Here is a 20773-nt window from a genome sequence, read left to right as displayed (position 1 = left end):
TGTAATGCTCATCTGAGCTCTATACAAAGTGATATGTTTTTCTTTGATCGGGAGCACATTCTTCAGTTACATGCAGCAGAAAACCCATAAACTTTGGAGCTAACTGACTAATGGAACAATGTCCAAGAGCAGGATGTCAACCCAATTCTTGCAGCAATTTCTCCAGTGCATCAGAAACGAGGAATCCGGAGGCAATCTTGGCCATCAGAGTGCTTTCTAATCTTAAACAGATCATGATCTTTAAACTCCGTTAGGTGGGAGTTCAATGTCACTTGACTGCTTACCAGAAAGCGCTCACGGCATTTTGTATACAAGCTACTGACAGGCATACCTGAGAAACAAAACCAGTGAAGTATCAGTGTACAACCATCTGAACTCTTCCAGGAATCTAAGTCTACAATGAACTCACCTTCCTCCTTTTCATTTGCCAACTGATATTCAGCAAGAACTCTGAAAACACTTTGTGCATTAGGTGTCAGACTCTGCAGAACGACTAGAGCCGTTTTTGTGGTTTGGGCGTGATCACCACTAGCAAGGATCAATGGGTAGAAAACACATTCAACTTTGTAAGGTGCAAATGTTGGGACGTGGTACCAGCTCCACCTGTACTGAGTGTGCACCGTTTTCTTGTCCCATACTGCAATAGTTTCCAGTTTAGGGTAAATTTTACAAGGAAGGGATTAGTGAAGGATGAAACTAAAAATGTGCAACAAACTTACATAAAGGTGCATTGACATGGTCTGTTGATGCAACTACACGGACTTGTGGGCAGCAAGAAACTTGTGCTAGACATTGCTGTGATTCAGCATCACGCAAGGCTGTGAAATGAGATGATGTCTGTCTCTTTAGAAATGAGATGATGTCATCGAATGATTGTGAAGGAAAAGGCTGTGATAACTGAGACCTCGTTCCAGGTTGACATTTGCGTTTAGATTTTGCTTGATCCCATAACATTTCAGCTATTGTTGCTATAACCTGGAAATGCAATAGTTTAAGCAGAACTAATGGGTCCTTTTAAAAGCATACATGTAGAAATCTATAAATTGTTTAAAATAGTACATGAAGTGGAACTACGGAAGCAATTCCTGACTCAAAATTGATAAGCAACCCAAATCAGGTGCATGTTCAAGGTGTCAAATTTGAAAAATCAAACAATATAACCCAGTAAATGTTCCAGCCCTGGACATGTAAATAAAGCCCAGCTTTTAAATGGCAATTGAAGTCAAGGAAATGAAAATGCGGGGCACACAGGGGCTTCCTGTGCAAAACTAATCAGGCCTACTTTATTTTTTTTCTCTTCTTCCATTTTTCCAAACTTATATTCCAACAAAAGTTAAAGCTGATTTGAGCATCAAAAGACAGAAGGTAAACCCACATAATAAACTTTCAATAACAAATTCATGCCTTGACACCTCACTGTTTAATTTACCATCTCCACATGGATTGGACTTCAGAGCAATTCATGAACATGCTTAATAGATTTGAAGCATTTGAACACTAGCAGGATAGGGCAAGCAATACTTAGAGACTAATATTGGCCAGACAAAGTTCCGTGGAGAACTCCCCCACCGTTTTCCCTTTTTTAAAAAATATTGGCCAGACAAGGTTATACCTGCTTCAAGTTGATGGACGGAAGATAGCCATTGATTACAATGACAGTAAAATCAGTCAAGGTAGTGGAGGCAAAATCCTCGAGCAGCTGCTTCTTAGATCCAAACCCATACATCAAGAGACCAAAACCGCACCTACATCATAAAAATGCCTCGATTACTCGCTCCAATCCACAAGCACCTTACCGAAACCGAAATTGCACTAGTGCTGCGAATTTCGGAAGAAACCTTAGCTCGAACAGCCAGTTGCGGTACTGATCCTTGTAGCTTCTGGTGAGAGCCTCCGCCTCTTCCTCGTGCTTCGGGGGTATCTCGGTGAGAGATGCACGTGTTAGTTTGATTTCAACCCGGATCGGTCCAACGACCGATCCGGATTTGGTTACGCGCCCCGATCGGGGGCGCACCGCCAACCCAATGGCGGGTGGGCCCCCGTCGCGCAGCGCCACAATAAAAGAAGGGTGGGGGCCGGGGGCACGGACGACGAAGTTCACCGTGTGCCTAAAAACCCACCTAAAAACCCTAATTGATCCGATCCCGAAGGGTGGGCGCTGAAGCGACGGGAAGCACCATCGCCGCCGCCTCTGCACCCACGCCGGCTCCTCTGCATCATCATCGCCGGCACTGTTCGACTACACCGCCGCCCGCTCACCCTCGTCCACGACTACGTTCGGCTTCCTCCTCGACGTCATGGCCAACAACAGCGAAGCCGGGGCTTCAACCGGTGGTATGGATCTAATCCGCTTTTCCCTATCTCTCTGTTTCTTTCTCGTTTTGCCCTAAGTACTATCCTGTTTAGTCAATTACCGAGCTAATACACGGTTAGTGGATCCTAAATTTATAACAATGGTATCAGTTTAGCCTATCTAATCTTGGTTAGTCTCGGGTAAGAAGAAGGAAAGCAATTAGAAGGAGGGGATTACCAATTAATCCGAAAGAAATTGCAAGGGAAGGAGCAAAAGCAAGACTCAAACCCCTCGGGTGAAAGCCACCTTGCAGCCCGATTCAAACCCCAGCTGCTAACCCTAACCCTAAGCCTAGATCCATCCCCAATCAAGCAAGAAAGAAGAGGGAGGACGATTCCTACCTGATCATAGTCACCGGGAGCTCCTACTCCACGGGCAAGAGTCGCCGCCTCCACTGCAGCTCCGGGATCCAACCCGAGCCGCATCATCCCGAGCCTCTCGAGCCCCTGTCCTTCACCGTGCCTAGAGCACGGGCGAGCTGACCACCGAGGGCCCACTCGACGGCGGCGCGCTCACACACAGGCGAGCGCGCTCGCCGGCAAGGAGGCCCGTGAAAGGCCCTTGTTTGGTTTTGGTAATTGATGGACAACTTAGGTGGACTAATAAGTGTTTATGTTGAGATACACAGGAGATTAGTCCACACAAAGACACTAGTATGAGCAACATGTGCCATGGAGGAGAAATGGCTAAGGGTTGATGCTATGCTCATATAGTGTGATCGAGGAGCTCATTGCATATGAGACATAACATGGAGTTATGTGACCAAAATGGAGAAGATCAAGACAAGGCTTGGCTTTGATGGACCGGTTGCAATGGAGAAGGGCAAGTCAAGGCTTTGAAGCGAGGGACCGCGAGGCGGTGAAGCTTGAGCAAGATTTGGCGCCGATGGACCGAGGCAACGGTGAAGAGCGAGCAAGGTCAAGATCGATGGACCAAAGAGGTCATGTGATGATATGGAGTGGATCATATCATTCAAGGAAGATCAAGCCAAGTGTTGACTTATGAAGATGATCAAAAAGGCTTGATGGAATTTGGTGCTTGTGTGGCATCAACATTTGGGAAAATGAAATGAAATGCGCAAGGCAAAGGTATGACTTGTAGGGCATTTCATTTCACCGGTCAAAGGTTGTGTAGAGAAGTGCATGACCGGATTTAGGATAGATGGCCGTACTATCAAGAGGGGCAAACTTGTTTGCATATCGGTCATCTAGTGCCACTTGAGCGATCTAACATTGCGATGTTGCTAGGATCGAGTGGCGTGGTGAGATCAAGTGAAAATCCTTTGAAAATGATTGTGAAATGCTAACACACATGCACATGGTGTTGTTCACGTGGTGGTGTTGGCACTTTTGCAAAGGAGAAAGAGTTGGAGTTGATGTTGATCAACTTTGGGAAGCAAGAAAGGTTTTTCGGTTTTCTCCGGAAATTAGGTTGTCTCTTGGAGTGGAATACTGCTTTGATCCATTATGTTTTGGACCAAGTATTCAGTTGGGTTATGTTAGCCCTCTGAATTAGCTTTCCATAGAGTCCAAGATCACCTAATTTGGACATCGGAGCTAAGAGTTATGGCCGTTTTACCGAGGTACATTTCTGCTGGAAATAGACCTGCGGACGGTCCGCCCATGGGGGGCGGACGGTCCGCCGTTATCCCGGATGAGCTCTAACAGAGCCATTTTTGGCTCTGTTGGTGGTCCAAAATGAACTGCGGACCGTCCGGTCCATGGGGGCGGACGGTCCGCCATTAAAAGCTGAAACGGGCGCAGATTCTTGGTAGTTCTATCTTGGGTGTCCAAAATGAACTGCGGACCGTCCGGTCCTTGGGGGCGGACGGTCCGCCTCCTACTGAAAATTCTGGGACAGAAACACTACGGTTTCTGTGTGTGCTCACCTTTTGAACTGCGGACAGTCCGCCCATGGGGTGCGGACAGTCCGCCGGTCACTTCCAGATTTAGTCAGAGATGTTTGCAAATCGGTTGGTTCGAAGTTTTGAACCGCGGACAGTCCGCCCCAGGGGCGCGGACAGTCCCGCCCGGGGCTCTAACGGTCGACTCTGACACATAATAATTGCTGTTCTAGCCGTTGGTTTTGAATGGCGGACGGTCCGGTTTCTGTGAGGCGGACAGTCCGCGAAATCTCTGTTTTCTCGGGATTTGAGTGTAACGGCTAGTTTGGGGCCTCCCTCTATAAATAGAGGGTGTGGCCGGCCATTTGAGGGTGCTGAGCACCTTGGGGACTTGGTGTCCATGTGTGAGAGTGCTTGAGAGCCCTCTACTCACTCTAACTTGATAGTGATCATCCGATTGAGTGAGAGAGCGATTCTAGTGCGATTGCTTTGAGAGATTGCATCGAGTGGCACTAGGTGATCGTGTTGCAAGCCGGTGTGCTTGTTACTCTTGGAGGTTGCCACCTCCTAGACGGCTTGGTGGGAAGAGGCTCCGTTGAAGCCCACAAGAAGATTGTGTGGTGCTCCGGAGAAGAGATTGTGAGGGGTATTGTGCTCACCCCGCGGGAGCCGCGAAGAGCAAATCTAGTTGAGGGAGACGTGAAGAGCAACAAGTGGTTCGTCCGGATCATGTGCTAGAGCTCGGTGTGAGCACTCCACGTGGGAGAGTGTGACTTGAGAGTCACCACTAGCAAGAGGATCGGCGGCAACCTTGGAGCTTGTCTCAACGGGGATTAGCTTGGTGGCAACCAAGTGAACCTCGGGATAAAAATCACCGTGTCAATCTTGTCTACTCTTCTCGGTGGTTTGCATTCTCCAAATCACAAGCCTTGTATTTACATTTATATATATCTTGTGCTTGTGTAGTTGCTCTCTAGTGTTTAGTTAGTTTGTGTAGCTTGCTAATCATCTTCTTGCTTGTGTAGCTAGAAGTAGAGATCATAGTGTAACTAGTTAGCTTGTGTAGTTTAATTAGTTGCTCTTGCTTAGATTGTGTAGCTAAGCAAGTTGAGCTCTTGAGTTTGTATTGTGTATCTTTGTCCTTGAGCATCTAGTGAGCTTAGGTTTGGCTTAGTGCTATTGCCCATTAGAATTGTGTAGGAGCTCCCCTTGTTTGTGAAGTACTAGTGCTTAGACTTGTGTGGCTTGGCATTAGAATTGTTAGGAGAGCTCTTATTAGCTTGGCACTCCATTTGCTTTGTGTAGGATCTTTTTGGAAGTGCCTCAGTGTCATAGTTAGAGGGGTGAAGTCTTGGCTAAGCGAATAGTTTCAATTCCGCATAAGTTTCGGTTAGCCGGCGCAATTAGTTTTAGAAAGGACTATTCACCCCCCTCTAGTCCACCATCTCGATCCTACAAGTGGTATCAGAGCCAAGGTCTCTCATTTGTGGTCCTTACCGACCCGAGAGGATGGCGTCTTATGGGCTTGATGTTGAGTGTCCACACATTTTTGATGGCACACACTTTGCACGGTGGAAAAATTGGATGACATGCAATTTTAAGTTTATTTGCCCTCAATGTGGTGGATGGTAGATGTAGGTTTTTCTCATGTGTTGGATGAAAAAAACCTAACTCAAACACAAGAGAAATGCCTAGATCTAGACATCCAAGCTACTAACATATTATTTAGATCTTTGCATGATTGCATTCTTTGTGAGGTCATGGACAAGGAAACCGCCCATGAGATTTGGAGTTATCTAAATGAGAAATATGGGGCGGCCTCCGATGATCATGATGATTTTAAGGCCATACAGGAAATACATGAGGATGGTGAGCATATCCACGATATTGTAGTTGTGGAAGATTGCTCCACCTCATGGTCAAATGATGATGATGATGATCAATATACAACTAGCTCACTTGATATGATTGATGGTGATGATTCAAGTGCTGCAAATGATGATCCTACTCCAAGCACACTTGATGATCAAGTTGGTTCATACATGGATGATATTTCTACTTCAAGCTCATCTCCATCATCATATTGCTTCAGGTCACAAGGTGACACAAAGGTATCAAATTGCAATGTGATTAATCCTAATTCATATAATGAGCTCTTGAGTAGATATGCTAGTATGAACAAATTATTTGAGAAAGTGTTAGCCAAAACAATCAAATTGGAAGAAGAAAACTCATTTCTCAAAGACACATGTGAACAACAAAAACATCTACTTTATGTCATGAGTTGTTCACATGAGGAGCTGAAATTGACTCATGGGGAGCTTAGTGGTGCTCATGAGAACTTGGTACTAGACCATGCTTTACTCACTAGCAAATTTTCTAATAAAGAAATTAAAACTAGTGAGAGCTCATCACATGGGTCAAAGGATCAATTGCAAAATATTGCTAACCCTTGTGATGTAGGCAAGAAACATGTATCCACCTCATGTGATGATTTATTGTCTATGCCATGTACTTCACATATAGATGCTTGTTCTTCTTCTACTATGCAATATGAGACTAACCTTGTAGAAGAAAACAAAGAGCTCCAAAGTCAAGTGAAGTATTTGAGCAACAAGATAGAGAGATGGACAAAATCAAAAGTCACCCTTGAAAGCATAATCAAAAATCAAAGAAACTTTGGTGACATGAGCGGCATTGGTTCGAACAAGAGCAAAGCCAAAGGCAAGAGATGGGGCAAGAATAAATATGATAGGAAAATGAAGAAGCAAGAAGAAATGAAGCTATCTCATTTCATGTGCTTTCAATGCCATGAGATGGGACACTTTGCAAATGGTTGCCCCAACAAAGAAAACCTCAAGTTGAAGAAGGAAGAAGAAAAGATTAAACATGTCAAATGCTTCAATTGCCGCACTTGGGGTCACCTCACCTCAATGTGTCCAACCAAGCAATTGATGAAGCAACAAGAAGCTCAACCAAAGCCACAAGTTGAGCAGGAGAAGGCACCCCAACCTCAAGTCAAGATCAACCATGATGATCAAGTTGATGACTTGAAGATGATGAAAAAGAGAACAAGAAGGGGTGGCAAGGCAAGAGCAAGACTTCCAACTCATATTCAAGATGCCAAGATGTTGAGAAAGAACAAGATTCAAGATAAGAATCCACATGCTCACATCAAGTGCTATAGTTGTGCAATATTGGGTCACCTAGCTTCGGGTTGCCCAAACAAGCTTGAGAAGAAGGCTCAAGCAAATAATGAGAAGCAAGGCAATGAGAAGCATCAAATGAGTAAGGAAGGAAAGGCTCAACAAAAGAGAAGATGCTACTTATGCCGGGAAAAGGGACACATGGCTTATTCATGTCCCTTAGGTAATAATTCTAAGCCTATTTCAATTAATGCACATATTATGCTTAGAAAGGATGGAAATGGTACCTCATTTGTTGCTATTACAAAACATTCCGCTATTCATACTAAGGCTTTGCCAAAGTATGTTGCTCCTAACTTGAGAGGACCCAACCTAGTTTGGGTACCATCAAAACGTGGATAAATGTGTGTAGGTACCAATGACATTGGAGGCTTGATTCAATTGGTTTTATCTTGTTCATTATATGATTGGGTCGAGTAATTGAAGCCTAGTGCTATTCTCATCCCAATGTCAAGTCAAAACAATGAAGTCCAAGTACTACAACATATAAATGTCTTATTCTAATGTCTTATTCTAGTTGTGATGATTTATTGGAAATATTTGATGGCTTGCAAATTTATTTGAGTTGAATCTTGTTTTGGATGAAAAATCATTTTGCATATTGGAAAATGATTTAAATGACATTGACTTCTCAAAAATGATTTGAAAACTAGTACATATGACATTTGGTTCTTATGTATACTCTTTGTTTCATTTTTCTGAATTTTTGAAGCAATTTTGAGCTATTTATGAGTTTTTATGATTTTACTCGTTTTATTTTTAAATTCTTGTTGTAACTTGTTCATATGAGTCTTTGGAAGGTTTTCATGCAAGATTTTAGATTTTTAGATTTTTATATGAGCAATGATACCAATTCAAAGTTGAAATTATGAAAGTTGGCAAAATTCTGGGCTGTCTGAATTTTGGTAGCGCGGACAGTCCGCCATTATCCGCGGACGGTCCGCCAGATGCACCGGCAAGCTTCGGTTACACTGATGGTGTGTGCACTAAGCAAGCGCGGACGGTCCGCCAAGGAACGCGGACAGTCCGCTCATACGGTTTTCAGGTGGATCCAAGCAGCTAAACTTATCATGAGCTACAAAGGTATATTCCTAGTTGATCACATTTATTTGGGTGCATATGAGATGCTTGAATTGGATATATATGCTCTTATTGCTTGCTATAAGATGTTTGAATGGATTAAATGCTTGTAATCAAAATTGAATCAATTTGAATGGATATGATCATGAGATGATATTTAGTAAGTGATATAATTGGATATATGTCTTGTGAGAGTATTCAAACAAGTTGACACCAAGTTTGATTCAATTTGATGAAGTATAGCTCAATTGCTCAAAATCTGTCCTTTATTGAAAATCTGAGTAAGCTGAGAAGATAGCCATAGTTGGATGAACAAATCTATTTGGATTGGCTTGAAATTTGGTATGCATGCCCTACACTTATGGTACTAGTTTCTGTACAAATTTCATGAGAATATGATGAGAAATACTTTGGTTTTGGAGTGGATCTTGTCAATGCATGTGCAGCAGTTTTCAGCATGCACCCATGAGTGAAGATGTGAAACCTGGTAGCAATCTAGAAGTGCATTGAAGCTCAAATTTTTATGGCTACTAGATGACTTAGTTCCACACATCTCCACAAATTTTCGTGGCAATTCAACTTGTAATTTCAGAGATTTGATGTATTCTTTGAGAAGTACAAAATCTGCCAGAAAAGTGACAAATGTTGGATTGATCTTGAGTCACTTAAATTGAAAGGTCCTCAAGTTGGAATCATCTTACAAGTGGTTGAGGAACCTAGGTTTGGTTTTGAGAGGAGCTAGAAGCATGACAAGTATTAGGTACAAGGCCATTTGATTGTAGTGTGTACTTATCATATTTTTGGTACTTAAATTGGAAGATCAAGAAAAACAAGTAACACCGAACATAGAGAGATTCATGATAATTCAAGTGATATTCAAATGGTATTCTCTCATGCAAGCAAGGATCAAAGAGATGAAGCAAGCCAACCACAATAAGATAGTGCATTTCTTGATAAGTGGTATTCATTTCATATGGGTGAAGAATGGTTTTCATATTGGTATTCATTGTCTTCACCAAGCTATTATAATTGGACTTCATGATGCTATTTGGAGAGCTAAATTGGAATCTAATGACTATCCTCTACTCCAACATAGCAAGGTGAAACTGATTGACATATGCATTCATACTATGCTAAGGACATGATTAGTGCATATAGTCATATATAGTGATCATTCATGAAAAATAAAATAATTTTAAATATTTTATGATGCCACTATTGCTTCTATACTTGATATGATCTAGTGGTAACATATGACATGTTTATGAGCTAGTAAACCCAAGTAGTTGATCTAGAAAATGAGCTTTCAAGTGTTTAACTCAACATTGTCAAGATAACCCTTAGAATAAGGTGTGAAGACGCTTGTCATTGGTTCAAACCGAGTTGAATTATTTGGGCAAGTAGTCTAGATCAAGTCAAAGAGAAAGAAGCTCATGGAAACAATCTAGTTCAAGAATTGATTATCAATGTCAAATTCAACAAAGTGGTCCATCATGATTTTACAAGTGATACTAGATTCAAGAAAAGGTATATCACTATATCTCTACAAGTGATATACATGGTTATACAAATAGTATTCATTCAAGTAGATCTAGTGCAACAATGGTGGTTCCACAAGTGATCCTCTACTTTAAGTGATCAATTCAAATCAAGAAAACAACCCTCATCAAGAAAAGCTCAACATTCAAGTAGATTGATAAACACTTTGACATAGGGGGAGGAGCCCCACTACAAGGTATCAAGGTCAAGAATCCTACTAGTATCCTACATGTGGCATTTAAATGTGGTCTTCATGCTTTCACATGTTGTTGTTACAAGTGGTGTCAATTTTAATCAAATTTAAAGTGTCCATCAAAAATGAAGATTCAAGACTCAGCCATCTACCCAAGTCCAACTCTTTGTATCAAACCACAAGCGCTTCATATGATTGCCTACAAGGGGTATTCAAGTGAAAACCCTACAAGTACAAGAGGTACAACTTCAAGTGGTAGCCATTGATCTTCACATGGCAAATTTCATGTAGTTTCGGCCCTTTTTATGGTCATTGATGACAAAGGGGGAGAGAAATGAACAAAGATATGAATTATCCTTGGATGACAAAGGGGGAGATGAGATGAGAGTGCGATCATGGACATGGATCAAGAGGAGCAATATTGAGGAGGATCAATATTCTTGGACAAGAGGAGCACACAAGTAGGGGGAGCAAGCTCATGAACTTAGTTGTTTGCATTTGATATGTGCATATTCATGTGCTTGCTTGCATTTGCATAAGTTTTAAAATATATATATGCATTGCGTGTGTGTGATGTATGCTAGTCATAAAACTTGATTGATGATTTGATAACTAGCATGCATAGATTGTAGCTAGATATTTTTTTTACAAATAAATCAAGAGCCTTTCTAATATTGTTGATCTCATGAGGTATCTTGAGTTTTTGATAAATGTCTAGTTACTCATTGATGCTAAGGAATGAATTTCAAGGATGCAACTCAAATTGTTATCACGCTTCAAAGGTTTATCCTATATACCTTAGCATCACTTAGTAGTGATAAAAATCCCACAAATTTCATAATTATGCATGTGTGTGAGTCTAAAAATTAAATCTCTTGAGCACACATGTAGGGGGAGTTATCACTACCAAGTCGGATCTTTATGGTGCTTATCCAATCTTCCACAAGTGGTCTTAATGATGGATAAGAAACATAAAATCCAAACCAAGTTAGCTATTTACACGTGTGTAAAGTGCTAGCTTGGAATATGCTTAATTTCCATATCTTTGTAGAGTTGTCATCAATTACCAAAAAGGGGGAGATTGAAAGGCCCTTGTTTGGTTTTGGTAATTGATGGACAACTTAGGTGGACTAATAAGTGTTTATGTTGAGATACACAGGAGATTAGTCCACACAAAGACACTAGTATGAGCAACATGTGCCATGGAGAAGAAATGGCTAAGGGTTGATGCTATGCTCATATAGTGTGATCGAGGAGCTCATTGCATATGAGACATAACATGGAGTTATGTGACCAAAATGGAGAAGATCAAGACAAGGCTTGGCTTGATGGACCGGTTGCAATGGAGAAGGGCAAGTCAAGGCTTTGAAGCGAGGGACCGCGAGGTGGTGAAGCTTGAGCAAGATTTGGCGCCGATGGACCGAGGCAACGGTGAAGAGCGAGCAAGGTCAAGATCGATGGACCAAAGAGGTCATCTGATAATATGGAGTGGATCATATCATTCAAGGAAGATCAAGCCAAGTGTTGACTTATGAAGATGATCAAAAGGTTTGATGGAATCTGGTGCTTGTGTGGCATAAATATTTGGGAAAATGAAATGAAATGCGCAAGGCAAAGGTATGACTTGTAGGGCATTTCATTTCACCGGTCAAAGGTTGTGTAGAGAAGTGCATGACCGGATTTAGGATAGATGGCCGTACTATCAAGAGGGGCAAACTTGTTTGCATATCGGTCATCTAGTGCCACTTGAGCGATCTAACATTGCGATGTTGCTAGGATCGAGTGGCGTTGTGAGATCAAGTGAAAATCCTTTGAAAATGATTGTGAAATGCTAACACACATGCATATGGTGTTGTTCACGTGGTGGTGTTGGCACTTTTGCAAAGGAGAAAGAGTTGGAGTTGATGTTGATCAACTTTGGGAAGCAAGAAAGGTTTTTCGGTTTTCTCCGGAAATTAGGTTGTCTCTTGGAGTGGAATACTGCTTTGATCCATTATGTTTTGGACCAAGTATTCAGTTGGGTTATGTTGCCCTCTGAATTAGCTTTCCATAGAGTCCAAGATCACCTAATTTGGACATCGGAGCTAAGAGTTATGGCCGTTTTACCGAGGTACATTTCTGCTGGAAATAGACCTGCGGACGGTCCGCCCATGGGGGGCGGACGGTCCGCCGTTATCCCGGATGAGCTCTAACAGAGCCATTTTTGGCTCTGTTGGTGGTCCAAAATGAACTGCGGACCGTCCGGTCCATGGGGGCGGACGGTCCGCCATTAAAAGCTGAAACGGGCGCAGATTCTTGGTAGTTCTATCTTGGGTGTCCAAAATGAACTGCGGACCGTCCGGTCCTTGGGGGCGGACGGTCCGCCTCCTACTGAAAATTCTGGGACAGAAACACTACGGTTTCTGTGTGTGCTCACCTTTTGAACTGCGGACAGTCCGCCCATGGGGTGCGGACAGTCCGCCGGTCACTTCCAGATTTAGTCAGAGATGTTTGCAAATCGGTTGGTTCGAAGTTTTGAACCGCGGACAGTCCGCCCCAGGGGCGCGGACAGTCCGCCCGGGGCTCTAACGGTCGACTCTGACACATAATAATTGCTGTTCTAGCCGTTGGTTTTGAATGGCGGACGGTCCGGTTTCTGTGAGGCGGACAGTCCGCGAAATCTCTGTTTTCTCGGGATTTGAGTGTAACGGCTAGTTTGGGGCCTCCCTCTATAAATAGAGGGTGTGGCCGGCCATTTGAGGGTGCTGAGCACCTTGGGGACTTGGTGTCCATGTGTGAGAGTGCTTGAGAGCCCTCTACTCACTCTAACTTGATAGTGATCATCCGATTGAGTGAGAGAGCGATTCTAGTGCGATTGCTTTGAGAGATTGCATCGAGTGGCACTAGGTGATCGTGTTGCAAGCCGGTGTGCTTGTTACTCTTGGAGGTTGCCACCTCCTAGACGGCTTGGTGGGAAGAGGCTCCGTTGAAGCCCACAAGAAGATTGTGTGGTGCTCCGGAGAAGAGATTGTGAGGGGTATTGTGCTCACCCCGCGGGAGCCGCGAAGAGCAAATCTAGTTGAGGGAGACGTGAAGAGCAACAAGTGGTTCGTCCGGATCATGTGCTAGAGCTCGGTGTGAGCACTCCACGTGGGAGAGTGTGACTTGAGAGTCACCACTAGCAAGAGGATCGGCGGCAACCTTGGAGCTTGTCTCAACGGGGATTAGCTTGGTGGCAACCAAGTGAACCTCGGGATAAAAATCACCGTGTCAATCTTGTCTACTCTTCTCGGTGGTTTGCATTCTCCAAATCACAAGCCTTGTATTTACATTTATATATATCTTGTGCTTGTGTAGTTGCTCTCTAGTGTTTAGTTAGTTTGTGTAGCTTGCTAATCATCTTCTTGCTTGTGTAGCTAGAAGTAGAGATCATAGTGTAACTAGTTAGCTTGTGTAGTTTAATTAGTTGCTCTTGCTTAGATTGTGTAGCTAAGCAAGTTGAGCTCTTGAGTTTGTATTGTGTATCTTTGTCCTTGAGCATCTAGTGAGCTTAGGTTTGGCTTAGTGCTATTGCCCATTAGAATTGTGTAGGAGCTCCCCTTGTTTGTGAAGTACTAGTGCTTAGACTTGTGTGGCTTGGCATTAGAATTGTTAGGAGAGCTCTTATTAGCTTGGCACTCCATTTGCTTTGTGTAGGATCTTTTTGGAAGTGCCTCAGTGTCATAGTTAGAGGGGTGAAGTCTTGGCTAAGCGAATAGTTTCAATTCCGCATAAGTTTCGGTTAGCCGGCGCAATTAGTTTTAGAAAGGACTATTCACCCCCCCTCTAGTCCACCATCTCGATCCTACAGCCCGCGGCGGCGCCGTCGCCTTCGGTCGCCGTCGCGAGGAAGAGGAAAGGGGAGTGGCCGGGGAGGCGCGGGCGAAGGGGAGGAGAAATGACTAGGGTTTTCGGGGGAGGACGCCGCGCGGGGGTTTTGTTCGGGCCGCAACGCGCGGACAGCCGTCCGATGCGATCCGACGGCTGCAGGTCGATCCGAGGGGCGCGGGCCTCTTTAGGCCCAGGCGGGAAGCAGCTTTCCCGGCCCAGGCCCAGGTTGCGGCCTGGAGCGCGGGGAAGCGCCCGCGAGCGCGCGTTGGGCCGTTTTGGGCCCAATTTTGGCGTATTGGGTCAGTTGCACAGTAAGGCTTTTTGTTATTTTCTCAGAAACGCTTTTAATCACTTAATGCATGATTTAATCTCTATTTTAATTTCACCAACGTGATAATTTCTATAGAGAGAAAGAAGTAAGAATATTTCTGAAAGTTAGAACTATTTATTTCCGCTGCCAATTTTAATTAAGTTATATCCTTTAATTATTTTAGACCCAACGAGATATTATAATTAAAGGAGTCAGTTTTTTCAGTTTTTTCTTCAGTTATAATATTGTTATTTTCTGACCAACGTTGATAATAGCAATATTACAATTTCGAGTCAGTTTTCAGTTTTCTATAGTTATAATATTATTATTTTCTGACCAACGTTGATAATAGCAGTATTATAATCTTTTAAGTAAGTTTTCCATGCATTTGCTCTAATTCTGCCCAACGGTGTTTTAGAATTAATGCAGTTAGTTAATTGTATATCTTAATATTGACCAACGTTAAATTGAGATATGCAATTATTATTTTATAAAAGCAGTTCTCACCCTTCTTGATTTAAATTTCAGGATCTAATGCCATGACCTTCATTAATGCTATACCGCCGTTGGATGGTTCCAACTACGGGATGTGGGCACAGAAGTTAGAAGTGGCTCTCGCATTGTCAGATATCGATTTCGCCATCACCTCACCGTTTCCCGTTTGTCCTGAGGAACTGGTGAGGGACCCGGAAGAGACCACTGCTGCTTGGCAGGCTCGTCAGAGAGAACATGCAAGTGTTCAAATGAAATTTGATCTTGAGAAAGCAAAATGGATCTCTTCCAACAGAAAGTGTTTGATGGTCATCAAAAGTTCCATCATAGACAGTATCAGGGGAGCAATCCCAGATTGCCCCACCGCAGTTGAGTACTTAAAGAAAGTGGAGAGTCAATTTGTTGGCTCTTCAAAAGCTTATGCTCAGACTCTGATTCAGAGGTTAGTCAATGATAAGTACACTGGCGGTGGTGTGAGAGAGCACATACTGAAAATGAGCAATATGGCATCTAAGCTAAAACCTATGGACATGGAGCTTCCTCATGCTTTTGTTGTCCATTTGGTTCTGGCTTCTCTGCCGAAAGAGTTTGAGACGTTTGTTGTTAACTACAACATCAGCCCAGAGACGTGGGACTTAGAGAAGCTCATTGCGATGTGTGTGCAAGAAGAGGAAAGACTCAAAGCCTCGCATGGTGACACGCTCAACTATGTTAGGCACAACAAAAGAAACAACTCTTCAGATAAAAACACGAGGCCACAAGGGAAACCTCAGTTCAAACGAGGTTTCACTTCTTCTTCTTCTGCGACTCACCCGGGCAAGGGTGCAAAGAAAGATCAACCACACATTGAAAAGGATCAATGTATGTGGTGTCACAAGACGGGACACTACAAGAAAGATTGCCCAGATTTTCTACGGCATTTAATTAAGAAAGGTGAGGATGTTATCACATTTATCGATGAGACCCTGTACGTAAGTTATTCTAAATCTACTTGGTGGATTGACTCAGGTGCAACTGTTCATGTTGCTAATTCTTTGCAGGGTATAAGTACAAAGACGATGCTACAAAGAGGGGATAGATGGCTGAAAGTCGCCAATGGAGTTAGAGCCGACGTTGAAGCAGTTTGTCAACTCACGTTAGAATTAGAGAACGGCTTTAAACTCCAGTTACATAATGTTCTTTATGTACCCTCTTTGTCTAGAAATTTAATTTCAGTATCATGTTTGGCAGATGATGGTTATAAGTGCCATTTTGGCAAAGAACAATGTGAGATTTTATTTGAAAGTCAGTGTGTTGGTCTTGCCATCCGACAAGACAAACTATATATGTTGCCTATGCATGAGACTGTAAATTCTGTTAGCAATACCACGAGTATTGAACGCACGTCTAACGACGCAAGTCATAAGCGCAAACGATGCGACAACGAAAATTCAGCGAAATTATGGCACTGTCGTTTAGGCCATATTTCGAGGGGGAGAATTGAGAGATTAATTAAAGAAAATATTCTCCATCCGTTAGATTTTTCAAATGAAGAATATTGCATCGATTGCGTTAAAGGAAAGTACGTTAAGAAAATAAAGAAAGGAGCTAAACACAGTTCAGGGGTTTTGGAGATAGTGCACACAGATATCTGTGGTCCATTTCCCATAAAGTCCGTGGACGGTTATGATTCGTTCATAACGTTTACGGATGACTATTCGCGTTATGGATATATTTATCCAATCAAAGAAAGATCGGAAGCGTTAGATAAATTTAAGATTTTTAAGGCTGAAGTAGAGAATCAGCAAAATCTTAAAATAAAAATAGTAAGATCTGACCGTGGAGGTGAGTACTACGGTCGTCACACCCCGTATGGCCAAGTTCCTGGACCTTTTGCAAGGTTTCTACAGGAAAATGGAATAGTAGCCCAGTACTCTACACCGGGCGAGCCTCAGCAAAATGGAGTCGCTGAAAGACGTAACCGTACCTTAATGGATATGGTGAGAAGTATGCTAAGCTACTCTACGTTACCGATTAATTTGTGGATGGAGGCGTTAAAAACCGCTATTCATATTCTTAATCGCGTACCGAGTAAGTCGGTGCCTAAAACACCGTATGAGTTGTGGACAGGGAGAAAACCCACACTAAATTATTTACATGTGTGGGGCTGTCCAGCTGAGGCGAAAGTTTTTAATCCAAATATCGGAAAGTTAGACCCTAAGACGGTAAGTTGCCATTTTATTGGCTATCCAGAAAAGTCGAAGGGTTATCGTTTCTACTGTCCTAACGGATATACAAAGTTCGTAGAAACGAGACACGCTGTCTTTTTGGAGGATCAGATGATGAGGGGGAGCACGGTAGCTCGGAAGATTGATCTTGAAGAGAAGCGGGTTTTCGTACCTACTCCGATGATCCAAGATCCATTTTTCGTGTTGCCTGTTGCTGCTTCACCTGCGGTGTCAGCACCTGTTGCTAGTTTTTCACCAGTTGCTGCGTCACCTACGGTGCCAGCACCTGCTGTTAGTTCTCCAGCTGCGGCGACGAGTCAGAACGAGGAACCTGTCCTTCAGGATCCGACAGAACTGATAGCCGCGCATCAGGGGGAGCAACAGCAGCCCCAAGTGGAAGAAGTGCCGATAGCTGAGGCACCGAGAAGATCTCAAAGAATAAGAAAGCCCGCTATTTCGAGTGATTATCAAATCTATAATAGCGAGGAAATTCAGATGGAAGGTGACCCCACTTCGTTTGAAGAAGCCATGAGAAGCGTTCATTCGTCTGAGTGGTTGGAAGCCATGAAAGACGAAATGAAATCGATGAGTACCAACGATGTTTGGGATTTAGAAGAAATTCCTAAAGGAGCCAAAACAGTAGGCTGTAAATGGGTCTACAAGACAAAATGTGACTCCAAAGGGAATATAGAAAGATATAAAGCGCGACTTGTGGCGAAAGGTTTCACGCAAAGAGAAGCGATAGATTATAATGAAATATTTTCTCCTGTTTCATGCAAGGATTCCTTCAGAATTATAATGGCGTTAGTGGCACATTATAATTTAGAATTACATCAGATGGATGTAAAGACGGCGTTCCTCAATGGGGATCTTTATGAGAACGTTTACATGGCACAGCCGAAAGGTTTTGTCGTGGAAGGAAAAGAAAAGATGGGATGTCGTCTAAAGAAATCCATTTATGGATTAAAGCAAGCCTCCAGACAGTGGTATTTAAAATTCGATGAAACCGTAAGAAAATTTGGTTTCAAAGAAAATGAGGAGGACAACTGCATTTATGCGAAATTTAAGAATGGAAAATTTGTTTTCCTTATCTTATATGTGGATGATATCCTGCTTGCTAGCAGCGATATTGATCTGCTATTAGAGACAAAGAAATTCTTGTCCTCAAAGTTTGATATGAAAGATTTAGGTGAAGCCTCATTCGTTTTAGGAATTGAGATTCACCGAGACAGAAACAAGGGGGTTTTAGGATTATCGCAGAAAGCATACCTAGAAAAGGTACTAAAGAAATCAGTACGAAATCGATCAGATGAAAGCGGTACCATATGCTTCAGCTGTCGGAAGCCTACAGTATGCTCAAGTATGTACACGCCCTGACTTAGCTTTTGTCACCGGAATACTTGGCAGATTCCAAAGCAATCCAGGGATAGAACACTGGAAAATGGTTAAGAAAGCCTTGCGTTATGTGCAAGGAACGAAAGACCTCATGCTAACGTACAGGAGATCTGAATCTCTAGTAATAGAGGGTTATTCAGACTCAGACTTTGCGGGAGATAAGGATGATAGAAAATCCACGTCAGGTTATGTGTTTACTCTCGCAGGTGGAGCTATATCGTGGAAAAGCTCCAAACAGACAGTAACTGCATCATCTACGATGTATGCAGAATTTATAGCTTGTTATGAGGCATCGGGGCAGGTTAAATGGCTAAAGAAATTTATACCCGGATTAAAAGTGGTTGACAGCATAGAAAGACCACTAAAGATGTACTGCGATAATGAGCCTGCAGTATTTTACGCTCACAACAACAAGTCGAGTGGAGCTGCCAAACACATCGACATAAAGTTTTATGTTGTTAAAGAGCAAATCCAGGATCATATAATCAGTCTTGAGTATTTGAGCACAAAGAAAATGTTAGCGGATCCGCTCACAAAAGGCTTACCGCCCAATGTGTTCAGAGAACACTTAGCCGGCATGGGTTTACGGGAAAGCCTATGATTCCTGGACAAGTAAGGGCCCAAAAGTACGGTTCTGTTTCAAACGGAAAAGTATGTTGTGGCTGTTAATCCAATAGTAATAACTGTTGCGACGAGGCATGCTCAATATATTAATCTGAATGAAATCGAACGTAAGAAGTAAGTAAGTAAGTAAGTTGAAATCAAAGGGGAGAATGTTAGTTTGATTTCAACCCGGATCGGTCCAACGACCGATCCGGATTTGGTTACGCGCCCCGATCGAGGGCGCACCGCCAACCCAATGGCGGGTGGGCCCCCGTCGCGCAGCGCCACAATAAAAGAAGGGTGGGGGCCGGGGGCACGGACGACGAAGTTCACCGTGTGCCTAAAAACCCACCTAAAAACCCTAATTGATCCGATCCCGAAGGGTGGGCGCTGAAGCGACGGGAAGCACCATCGCCGCCGCCTCTGCACCCACGCCGGCTCCTCTGCATCATCATTGCCGGCACTGTTCGACTACACCGCCGCCCGCTCACCCTCGTCCACGACTACGTTCGGCTTCCTCCTCGACGTCATGGCCAACAACAGCGAAGCCGGGGCTTCAACCGGTGGTATGGATCTAATCCGCTTTTCCCTATCTCTCTGTTTCTTTCTCGTTTTGCCCTAAGTACTATCCTGTTTAGTCAATTACCGAGCTAATACACGGTTAGTGGATCCTAAATTTATAACAGCACGCAACACCTGCAGAGAGTGGAGCCTGGAGGGACCCCAAATTAGCCAATCGTACCCACGGATTCGTGCCAAGATATTGTCGGGGGATGCGGGGTGGGACGGCACCAGACCTGCTCATCGACGAGGTTGACGTCGGAGAGCTTGCCCGCGGCGGCGCGGGCGCGCTTCTTGCCGGAGGAGGGTTCCTTCTCCTTGGCCAGGAAGTAGCTCCTGGAGAACCCTGCCTCCTCTTCCTCGTCCTCGGATCCGGAGCTGGCTGCCGCCGCCGCTAGGCGGACTGGATTTTCCCGCGTAGTTCTATCTTTTTCGCGGGCAATGGCTACATGGGCTGGGCCTCTATCTTGGCAGAATGCGTCGGTGTGCGTCCTGTTTGGTTTACGTCACGGCCCACGGCAACCAAGTCGGTTGCGAACGAGAATCCGACGCGCTCTCCTCCAGTTGCAGGCCAGTTGCGTGATGGGCCTTTTAAGGCCTGCTTGTATGAGGAGTTGTCAGGGGCCGACCAGAAAAACGGCGTGTTGGGCTTAAGCCGATGAAGGCGCGCGTGGTTTTATTTGTAAAATTTTTTAAGTGGGCATTTATTTTTGTCAAAACCGAAACCAAACGTATCAAAATGACAAAATTCTTTGTTGTTGTGAAGGATGATGATATATAATGACGATCTTCCTTGTACCTAGTGCAGCCCAAGACGCTGCTCTCAATTCGGCCCGTGCCAGCTTCTTAGACAAGTGGGCCGTTTTAAAGCCCCCGCTACGCAGCTGGCCATTGACCTTGACTTGCAGCTCGCGTTCGCTTACTGCCAGGAAGACAGACCTTGTGCCAAACAGAGACTGACATCAGGGGACGCCTATTTCCGGCCTCTTGCATGGCCGACCAACAGAGTCAAGACACAGAGACAGGGTGGGTGCCCCCGAGTCGGTCAATTTTTCTGTTCCATTATTATTAGTTGACTTGACTTGCGACGACGACGACTGGCCTGGTCTCTATACAAAGTCTAGATCGAGCCGACAACTCTG

General features: G+C 43.8%; 1 pseudogene; it reads right to left on the bottom strand.

Moving 5' to 3' along the window:
* Window positions 1-136: 136 nt before the first annotated feature.
* On the bottom strand, window positions 137-20624 carry LOC112889115 (annotated as a pseudogene).
* Between the last annotated feature and the right edge of the window lie 149 nt (window positions 20625-20773).

Source organism: Panicum hallii, chromosome 4, assembly GCF_002211085.1.
Source record: "Panicum hallii strain FIL2 chromosome 4, PHallii_v3.1, whole genome shotgun sequence".
NCBI lineage: Eukaryota > Viridiplantae > Streptophyta > Magnoliopsida > Poales > Poaceae > Panicum > Panicum hallii.
The sequence above is the reverse complement of the archived record's forward strand: the minus strand, read 5'-3'. Positions and strand labels throughout refer to the sequence as shown.